This window comes from Solanum dulcamara, chromosome 4 (genome assembly GCF_947179165.1).
Source record: "Solanum dulcamara chromosome 4, daSolDulc1.2, whole genome shotgun sequence".
NCBI lineage: Eukaryota > Viridiplantae > Streptophyta > Magnoliopsida > Solanales > Solanaceae > Solanum > Solanum dulcamara.
In genome coordinates this window covers 34,965,828-34,976,220 of record NC_077240.1, presented here as the reverse complement: position 1 = coordinate 34,976,220, position 10,393 = coordinate 34,965,828, and positions in this window count along the sequence as shown.

Here is a 10,393-nt window from a genome sequence, read left to right as displayed (position 1 = left end):
TGAAACTATGGTAAATTTTTCGAAGTAGCCAAATCAAGAAAAATATAAAAAAAGAAGATTGTCAAGTAATAAAAATTGTTCAATCTTGAAATACTATCAGACTCAAAATATCAGGAATCCTCAAATCCATGTACTACATCCAGCAATAACTAAAACCAGATTAAAAATGTAGACTGCACAAACCTAGGTCGGAGGAAGATGAACAAGTGATGAGTGATTTTATTGATACAAAGGCCTAAGTTGAGTGATTTTACAGATAAATTTTGCAAAATTCAATGACTTTGCTAGATAAATTCAAGCTCCTAAAGTTTTAATAAATACTATATCTCAATTTATATAATCGTAAAATTACCATTTTCATCAAGTTCAAAATCTTAGATCATAGTGGAGTATAATTTTCTGAGGAAGAAATTTAATAGAACCTGTTTCTTCACTTTTAAAATACCACAAGTCCTCAATTTGGTCCCTTGGCTATTCAGGCATTTAAGCAAATTCTTTACCGATGCTGATTCAATTCTTGATTCCCTTACCCATGAAGTTAAAGAATTGGTGCTGATGGAAAGGAGGTGGTTTCTCTTTTAATAATTTCTTTTATCACTTCAGACAAAAGGTCTTCTTTTTCTTATATTTTGTTCATTTTTCTTGCTTTTGTGGTTGACCGAGTATTTTTATAGGTATCCCTGCAATATCAGCCGGAGCTAAAGATGAAGTAATAAAAAGTAGGCAATTTTCGTAAAACACACTAGTATATATGTATTAATTACTTAACGCATTCATAATTTTATTAATTATATAACTTGTCCAAGTCACCTCTAGATACATTATTTTTACTTTTAGATACACTTTATTTACCTCTAGATACACGTATTTAGCGAATGTATCTCTCCTCTCTTGCTCGTCTCTCCCCTTCTCTCGCTCGCCTATCTCCCTCTCTCGCTCGCCTATCTCCCTCTCTTGTCCCTCTACATCTTTGTATCTGAGTTTTATAATGTATCCAAGTTTCACAATTTCATGTATTTTTGTATCCAACATCAATTACATGTATCTCTGACACCACCAAAAAGAGTTAAAAAAATATGGAGCCAAAAACAACGGACAACGTTGCTACAAAAACGAAACGAATTTGCAATACTGTACATCATTTTTTTAATTTTTTTTTAACAAAAATGATAAACAATGACTGTTTGTCTGTCATTTTTGTTTATGAATTGTTGCACCAAATATATATATATATATTGTAACGATTTTATCCATCATTTATAATTAAAAATATTTTTTAAAAAGAAGTGAAAGACAATGTCACTTTTGATAAAAAACATGATCAAACATTTAACAAAAAGGATGAACAAGAGTGACGTTGTCCGTCGCTCCTATTTTGTTTTAGACGGACAGTAACCCATTTTTTTCATTTTCTCTCTTCTCTAACTCTCTCCGCCCCCACTCCACCATCACTGTTGCCAGACTCTCTCGCCTATATGTTGCCGCCGTTCACCTCACCTGTCCCTGCCGTCTTCCAGTGTCGCCAATCCACCTCCAAATCTCTTTTCTCTCAACTAATTAATAAGGTTATGGTATTGAATTTTATGACTTTTTTTTTCCAATTGAAGTAATTTTTTATTTCTATGTTAGTTTATTGTATTTATTTTGTTCAATTTGTGTTATTAACAATGTTATTTTGTAAATTTGATCGTGAATTAGTTTATGAACTTATAATTTTGATTTTAGGGTTTTGGTTTGAATTAGATTTTGTTTGAATTAGATTGTGATAACTCCATTAGTGGAGCTTAGACATAAGTGGAAGAGAAAGAAAAGAAAGAAGAAGAAGAAGGAGAGGTATGCACAGAAGAGGCAGAATATACAGATGAAGAGAAGAGTACAAAGGATGGGAGAAATTGCAGAGAGGAGAAGAGGGGAAAATCTATATTCAGAGAATGAAGATTAATTGTTACAACTCATCTACTCACACATGTATAGTGTGATGTATTTATATACTCCAATGTGTAACTACTTCCTAACAACTTATAACAAACTTCTAACACCCTCTAACTAACTCTTAACCATGATAGCTTGCTAACTCTAAGCTATAGTTAACACTCCTCCTCAAGCTCATGGTTTGAATAGATTCATAACTCCAAGATTGTTCAGCAGTTGTTGATGTTGAGCTTTCCCTAGACTTTTTGTAAGCATATCAGCTAACTGGTCCTTTGTATGTATAAACTCAATTTTCAGCATTTTTTAGCATATTCTTTCCCTTACAAAATGACAATCTATGTCAAAATGTTTGGTCCTTTCATGAAAGATAGGATTTGCAACAATTTGGATCGCTGCCTTGCTGTCATAGATCATACTAACAGGTAATTCAATATGAACTCTCAGCTCTTTGAATAAACTAATTAGCCAAGTGATCTCAGCAACACAATTGGTCATGCTTCTAAACTCAGCTTTTGGATACTGTCTCTTGTTTCTTTGATTTCCAAAAGATTAGTGCTCCACCAAACTTTACCAGGTATCCAGTGATAGATATTCTTGTTTCTAGACAAGCTCCCTAGTCTGAGTTACAATAGGCAGTGAATGTATTTGTGTCTTTAGATGACATCAATAGCCCAAGGCCTAGAGCTTCCTTGAGGCATCTGACAACTCTGAGTGCTGACTCCATGTGTGATTCTTTAGGATTATGCATGTACTGACTCAGTACCTGGACTGGAAAGGCTATATCAGGTCTTGTCATGGTGAGATACATGATTCTTTCCATAAGTCTTTGGTATCTTTTAGGTTGATGTAGTATCTGATCCTCAAATCTACTTTCATGTGGAATGTACTCATCATACTTCACTGATGTTAGCTTCTTATTATGTTCTAATGGTGTTCCTTCATGCTTAGCTCCTCCTAGGCCACATTTAGCAATCAGTTCCAGGGCATATTTCCTCTGAGACATATGAATTCCTTGACTAGATCTAGCACACTCAATACCTAGAAAAAAATTAAGTTCACCTAGATCTTTTATTTTGAATTGCTTTTGTAGATCCTTTTTTGTATCATCTACTAGACTTGTGTTGCTACTAGTGACCAACAAGTCATCCACATAGACTAGCACAAGAAGTATATCACTATCAACATGCCTGGTGAACAATGAGTAGTCATGATGACTTTGATGAAATCCTAACTTCAGTAAGGAATCAGTCAACTTCAAGTTCCATTGCCTAGGGGCTTATTTGAGTCCATACAAAGACTTATGGAGTTTGCAGACCTTAGTACTGGTCTCCCCCTATCTAGCAAACCCATCTGGAATAGACATGTACACCTCCTCCAATAAATTCCTATTGAGAAAGGCATTATGGACATCCATTTGATAGATAAACCACCCTTTAGAGGCAGCAAGAGCCATAACAGTTCTCACAGTAATCATTTTTGCTACTGGACTGAAAGTTTCACTGTAGTCTAAGCCTTCTTGTTAGTTAAATCCTTTAGCAACCAACCTAGATTTTAGTCTTTCCACCTCACCTGTAGATTTATATTTGACCTTATATACTCACTTACAGCCAATAAGTCTCTTGCCAGGTGGTAAATCAACCAAGGACTAGGTATGATTAGCTTCCAAAGAATCAATCTCCAACTGCATGGCTTGAACCAACTGAGGATCAAAAGAGGTAGCTTTATAAGATGTTGATTCTGTGATGGCTGAGTATGCAGCTAGACAAGTGTTGTAAGATGGAGAGAGATGAGTATAAGAGATGTGATCAGCAATAGGAAAAGAAAAAGAGTTGCCTTTGGGATTGGTAACAAAGTCTTGAAGCCAAGATAGAGGTTTACTAGCTCTAGAGGATTTCCTGGAAGGGAGAAGAGCAGGTAGAGGCATGGATATATCAGGAGAGTTAACAGAAATAGATGGAAGCTGAGACTGGAGGGGCTCAAGAGGTTCTTCAAGAGAAGAAGAAGAGGGTGGTTGAATGGGAACTTAGTTGAGGTGTGCAGGAGGTATAGGAGAAGAATCTATTAATGTGAGGACTGGAAATATGGGATCAGAAGAAACTTGCACATCCTTGAAAGGAAAAATATCTTATTTGAACACAATATGTCTATTAACAAAGAAAGACTTAGAGTGAAGATTATACAACAGGTAGCCTTCTAGGTAGAGGAGTAGACCATAAGAACAACTGGTATAGCTTTAGGGGAAAATTTGTTAAGAATTTTTGGACATGTAGCATAGCAAAGACAGACAAAAACCTTAATGTGAGCTAAGAAGGGAGGATGTAAATGAAGCATCTCAAATGGAGTCTTACAATGAAACAGTTGTGAGGGAATCCTGTTGAGAAGATATACTGCAGTGGTGACACACTCACCCCATAATCTTAAGGGGGCAAAAGATTAGAACCTGAGTGCTCTGGCCATCTCTAAGATAGTTTTATGCTTCCTCTCAGCAACATCATTCTGTTGAGGGGTATATACACAAGTACTATGATGAAGGGTAGATAACATAGTCTGAAATACAACACTAGTCTGAAATACAACATTAAAGAACTCACTCCCATTATCAGTTCTCAGAATATTGACAGTTGTGGAGAATAAATTGTGAACTTGTGTGAAAAAATATCTTAACATCACAATGACATGTGACTTAGAGGCTATAAGAAATACCAAAGTAAATCTAGAGTAATCATCTACCATAGTCATAAAATAAATCTTCCCATTATGAGTAGATACCCTGTAGGGACCCCAAATATCACAATGAACCAACTCAAATCTTGTATTTAAAATATGAGAACTTACAGGAAAATGAAGTTTAGTTTGCTTAGCAAGTGGGCAAACAGTACAAGTAGAGTTCTCATTGTCTAAAACATCAATACTAGAGGATTTCTTTATTATATCTATAGGTACATGACCTAGTCTCATATGCCATAGAGAAGATGGGATAGAACTACCAACTGAGTTGATACTACTCCTTGTAGAAAGAGCAGGAGCTACATCTGTGGAATGAGTTATAGCACTATTAAGAGCTACCTTTAGAGCACCTTCCTTTAGAATGTATAGACCTTTATCCTATTTACCAATCCCCTTGACCTGACCACTGAAGAGATCCTGGAAAACACAGAAGTCAGGAAAGAAAGCTGCCATATACTTGAGTTCTTTGGTAAGTTGTGATGCAAATAGGAGATTGCACTTGAAGTCAGGGACAACCAGAACATTGCCAATAAGTTGATTACCAAGAATATGTGTACTACCAACATGTGATACTGACACAACATTTTCAGTAGGTAAAAGTACTTGTCTCCTCTCAGATGGTGGTACTGTGTGACAATTATTTAGTATCTCAACCTTAGAATTCATATGATTTGTGGCTCCAGTATCAACTATCCAACTTTTATCTATATATTTAGAAACTAAAGCAGATAGAACACTACCTGCAGTAGCTGCTTTAGCTGAGTGTTCTCCTCCATTTTAACCTCCATTGGCCAATATCTACAGGATCTGATAGTATTGATCCTGTGTGAAGAAGGCTGTAGGAGCAGGTGTGTTGGCAATAGATTGTGAACCTATAAACTGAGTAACCTCAGCCTGATTTGCATAGGAATTGGAGCTGGTGTTTTCCCTCTTCTTCTTTGACTTTCATCCAACTGGATAGCCTTTCACTTTGAAGCATTGTTCCTTAGTATGTCCCCTGTAACTACAGATTTCACACACAAGAAGTGGTTTCTGAGATTTTGGTGGCTTGTATTGGTTATCATAGTGTCCTCTCCCTGGGTTACCATCACCTCCTGATTGATGGCCAAAGAAGACACCCTAATTAGGAACACCTCCACCTTTTTTGCTGAATAGAGCAGTACTTTCAATAATTCTAGGAATAACATTTTCATGACCTGCACTTGCCAAATTTCTTTGGCTTTCATGATCTACTATCAGAGAGTAGGCTTTGTTTAGGCTGAGAATTGGAGTCTATATCAATATTTGACATCTAGCAGCTAAATATGACTCATTCATTCCCATAAAAAACTTAAGTAATCTCTAGTATTCGAAGTACTCTTGGAACTTTTTTGATTCAGCACAAGAACACCCTGGACATGGCATGATAGAATCAAACTCATTCCACAGCCCTCTTAGGTTAGTATAGTACTCTGTAAATGTCATAGTTCCTTGAGTGAGACTATGAATTTCCTTATGCAGTTGAAACATATGTGCACCATTAATTTTGTTGAATCTATCTTTTAGATCACACCACACCTTATGAGCATCGGTGTAACAACATTCATTATCAAGGATAACACTACAGCATTACATTTTTCCCAAATATCAAACAACTCAGGTGCAAACTAAGACTTGGGAAATCTACCATCAATAAAGCCAAGCTTAGTTTTACCTAGAAGTCCAATTCGCATGGATATACTCCATATTGCATAGTTCTCAGTACCGATAAATTGAAGAGAGATTAGAGAGCTACCTGGAGTTTCATTAGGATGGAGATACAACGAATGATTGTGAACTATGAATGGAGATCCATAGCTGGTTGGTCCAGCAGGTGCATGTGTTGTGTTCAAGTTCATGTCACCAGTTTCCAGTGATCCAGATGTGGCTTCAGCTGTGTACATCTCTATTGACGGCTTCGAATCTCGATCTCCAGTTGTGTGCTTACTCTCGACTTAACTGATCACTCAATTTTGAACAAGAACTCACACACTTGTCTTCTAGCCTAAGATCCTTGTAGGCTTTGATACCATGATAAATCTATTAGTGGAGCTTAGAAATAAGTGGAAGAGAAAGAAAAGAAAGAAGAAGAAGGAGAGGTATGCACAAAAGAGGCAGAATATACAGATGAAGAGAGAAACTGCAGAGAGGAGAAGGGGAAAATCTATATTTAGTGAATGAAGATTAATTGTTACAACTCATCTACTCACACATGTATAGTGTGATGTATTTATATACTCCAATGTGTAACTACTTCCTAACAACTTATAATAAACTTTTAACACCCTCTAACTAACTCTTAACCATGATAGCTTGCTTACTCTAAGCTATAGCTAACAAATTGTGAATTAGGGATTTTTGAACTTGAATTTGAATTGAAGGATTTTTGAACTAGAACTTAGAAAGTTATAGGATTGTATGATTTTTGAACTTTAGAACTAATTAGAACTTACAACTTAGAACTTAAATGTCATGAACTTGAAATTTTAGAATACTTTAATTATAGAATTTTTGAAGTTGAACTTAGAAAAATTGAATGTATGATTTTTGAACTTAGCTTGTGAACTTTAGAAATCTTGAATTATTGTTTTTGTGAACCAAGCTTGAACTTTAGAAATCTTTAATTGTACAATTTATCAAAATCTTGAATTGTATAATTTATCAACTTATAAGCTTGAACTTTCAAAAACTTGAATTATATGATTTTTGAACTAAACTTGTGAATTATATAAAACTTGAATTGTATTCTTTATGAACTAAACTTGAACTAACTTGAAAATCTTGAATTGTAGAATTTATCAACTTATAAGCTTGAACTTTAGAAAACTTGAATTATATGATTTTTGAACTTAGCTTATGAACTATAAAAAATTTGAATTATAGGATTTATGAACATAGATTGGGAACTATATATAAAAAAACTTGAATTGTAGGATTTATGAACTTAGATTAAACTTTAGAAAACTTGAATTGTAGGACTTATCAACTTATAAGGTTGAACTTTAGAACACTTGAATTATAGTATATTTATGAACTTAAATTTAGAAAACTTGAAATGTAGAATTTATTCTTAGCTTGAACTTTAGAATTTGTGAAGATTTTAGGTTGAATTTGTTAAGTTGAATTTATTACTAGTCAAAACTAAGTGTCTTAGGTTCTTAATTTTTGGTGGAACATATTATTAGCGAAAAACAATTCTGTAATGCCTTTAGGTTAGGTTATTGAATTGTTAGTGTCATTGTTAACTATTTTATGAACACAACTCTTTGTTAGTGAATTTCAAAGAAATTAAAATTGTAAACATTAATTGTTAGGTCGTAAATTTTGTTAGCTTGTATTTTCTAAACATTAAGCTTCATCCATTTTAATTGTAATACTAATAATAATTAAGTATACTTAATATATAATAATTATTAAATAATAAATATATATTATTTAAAATTATTAAATAATATACATGCATTAGCAATATAAATTATTTAAAGCTAGTTAATTTATTAATGATTCTAAATTATAATTGAATGTCTATATTTTTGTAGATGGATCATTGTTTGTGGATGTATGTTATGAATTATGAAACTGGTGGTGGTATGAAACTTGAATTTTTTAACGGTGTAAGAGATTTAATTGATCATGCATTGACACTTGATATTTTTAAGAAAAATAGATTGGTTAGATGTCCTTGTAGTGCATGTAGGGGCATGAAATATTTTAATCCAGATACATTATGATTCCTTTGTATCGTAATGGATTTAAACCTATATATTTTGTGTGGGTTGATCATGGAAAGATAGAAGGATTGAATGGTATATTTTATAATTCGCTGCCCATAGATGAATATAATATGCTTGCACATGATCAACTTATGGTTCAACATGATAGGCTACAACACAATAAATTTCAACATGATAGGGTTCATGATTGGTCAATGATGCTTTTGGTGTTTAGGGTGGGATATAACATGAACAATATTTTGATGAAATTCCTAATGAAGAAGTAAGACACCTCCATTAACAATTAGAAGATGATAGTCGTCCACTATATATGTAAAGGGAGTCCACATTACAGTTTGTCAGTTACAATTAGACTAATGAAAACTAAATCAGATTGGAGTGTTCCTCATGCTGCTATGGACTAAATGATTGATCTTGTGAGAGAACTGGTTAATCCAGAGTTTAACATATCTAAGAACTTTTGTCAGACAAAAAGATTAGTTTCCAAGTTAGTATTATTGTATGGTGTAATTCATTATTGTGTAAATAATTACACGTTGTTCAATAAGACTGATAATGAAATAGAACATTATAAGTTTTGTTGATTCCTGGTGAAAAGATGGTCCCAATTAAGATAATGCATTATTTACTCCTTATTCTTAAGTTAAAGAGGTTGTACACAATGATGAGTTCTACACCATATATTTTAACACCTCAGAAGTTTTAAGCCCAAATCAAGCCTTGAGAAGCTCAATTTTTTTTAAGTTTGCATAATTTTGAGATTTACGGACACCATCTATGGACCGTAAATGGAACCACGAACAATAGATGAGGATCCATATATCAACTTGAGAGAGAGATTTGAGTTTGAGTTTTACGAGCTGAGTCCACGACTTATAATACCTTTTATGGACTATAAATTAAATGGTATCATAGACCAAAACACTGAAACTCAAATTTAAGCATGTTTTTACGGATTTCTTTTACAGACTGTAAAAGGAACTACAAATCATAGATGGCTCCCATAATTTGAACTTCAGAAACTCTATTTTAGCCTGATTCTTACAAAACACATTTACAACTCGTAGATAGAACTATTAATCATAAATGGGTCATGTAGATCAAACTTCAGATACTCAGTATTTAGGCCTGATTTCCATGAGAGGAATCTATGGCTCCTAGATCAATCTATGGATCATATAATACCCTCGTAAATGGCCCCTAACAGTTTTTCAGTCAAGGTCATTTTGGTCTTTTTTTTACTCTTTTAATCTCTATACTATGTTGTTTCAACCTATTCTAAGTGGGATTAAAGGAAATTTAGTGACCCAATCATTATGGGAGTCTAAACTGGGAGGCCATTGCTCTTGTTTGTGTGTTTGTTTATCTATGTATGCAGGCTGCTGGAACATCAGAAGATGCAAAATCCATGAAGCTGCAGTTGCAGATACCATGCTGCAGAGTGCTGAAGCTAAATTTTTTGAAGCAACAACAGCTTCACAGCTGTGCAGTGCAGCAACTATCAACAAGAGGAGTTGCAACCAACCACAACACCTTGGAATTCAGAAGCTACAGCAGCAACCATACAACTACAACAATCCAACACCAACAATCTTCAACTTCCATCTACTTGCAATTGAGGATCCCTTCAACGGGCACTACAGAACCCCCACACACTAGTTTACTTCCTTGGATACTTCCTTGTGCAGGTCCACAAAGAATCAAACAAAGGGAGACAACAACCATTTATGTAGGGGCCTTCTTACAGCAGCTCCAAGTTACTTTGAGCTCCTTGTTGGTTTGCTTATGGGTATTGATCTGGAATCATGCAAAGTGCAAGGAAAAACACCCAAGCAACTGCTCATGCCATGGCTGCATCACCTACAAGTTATAATTTGCTGCTCTTTAGTCACTAGTTTTCTCAACAACAACTCCAACGTTGCTGGTTATTATAGCTCTATATACTTCCTCTCGTTTCATCCTTCTTAGCTGATAATCATGAT